Raw genomic sequence first — 1,376 nt, 5'->3', positions numbered from 1 at the left:
CAAACACCCCTGTACACAAACACCCCTGTACACAAACACCACTGTACACAAACACACCTGTACACAAACACACCTGTACACAAACATCCCTGTACACAAACACCCCTGTACACAAACACCCCTGTACACAAACACTCCTGTACACAAACACCCCTGTACACAAACACCACTGTACACAAACACCCCTGTACACAAACACCACTGTACACAAACACCCCTGTACACAAACACCACTGTACACAAACACCCCTGTACACAAACACCCCTGTACACAAACACACACTGTACACAAACACTGTACACAAGCAATTTCCCCACTGAATTTTCTTAAATTTATGCTCCTAATATTGTAATTTATGGATTGTATATCTACATATTCGTTTCTAGTCTTATGGCAGTATAATATATTTCGTGTCTTGGTGAGACAATCATCAATTGTGTTCTGATACAACGGTAACTTGCCACCATCATTCGCAAGATATAAAAGTATTATGCGTTTTATTTATTTTGACTTTTAATATTATTGGTATAATTAGTATTGCTTTAATTATTATCAAGGGGAAAGCAGTAAAATCCATTAGCAGGATTCGAACTTGCACGCTGGGTAATCCCAGGCACACGTGTTCACTTAACATTCTAAGACGTGTGCTTAGTACTCAGTATTCACTTAGTTGTGCTTGCGGAGGTTGAGTTCTGGCTCTTTGGTCCCGCCTCTCAACTGTCAATCAACCAACTGTTACTAACTACTATTTTTTTCCACACACCCAGGAAGCAGCCCGTAACAGCTGTCTAACTCCCAGGTATCTATTTACTGCTAGGTAACAGGGGCATTTGGGTGAAAGAAACTCTGCCCATTTTGTTTCTCCCTTCACCGTGGATCGAACCCGGTCCCTAAGATTACGAGTACAGAGCGCTGTCCACGGAGCTATCAGCCCCCCCCTTCTGTGTGTGTGTGTGTGTACTCACCTATTTGTGCTTGTGGGGGTTGAGCTTTGGCTCTTTGGTCCGGCCTCTCAACTGTCAATCAACTGGTGTACAGGTTCCTGAGCCTATTGGGCTCTATCATATCTACATTTGAAACTATGTATGGAGTCAGCCTCCACCACATCACTGCCTAATGCATTCCACCTGTGTGTGTGTGTGTGTGTGTGTGTGTGTGTGTGTGTGTGTGTGTGTGTGTGTGTGTGTGTGTGTGTGTGTGTGTGTGTGTGTGTGTGTGTGTGTGTGTGTGTGTGTGTGTGTGTGTGTGTGTGTGTGTGTAATTTCCTAAGTGTGTTTCAGGATGAGAGCTACGCTCGTGGTGTCCCGTCTTCCCAACACTCTTTGTCATATAACGCTTTGAAACTACTGACGGTCTTGGCCTCCACCATCTTCTC

The sequence above is a fragment of the Procambarus clarkii genome, chromosome 36 (genome assembly GCF_040958095.1).
Source record: "Procambarus clarkii isolate CNS0578487 chromosome 36, FALCON_Pclarkii_2.0, whole genome shotgun sequence".
Classification (NCBI taxonomy): domain Eukaryota; kingdom Metazoa; phylum Arthropoda; class Malacostraca; order Decapoda; family Cambaridae; genus Procambarus; species Procambarus clarkii.
This window is presented reverse-complemented; position numbering follows the sequence as displayed.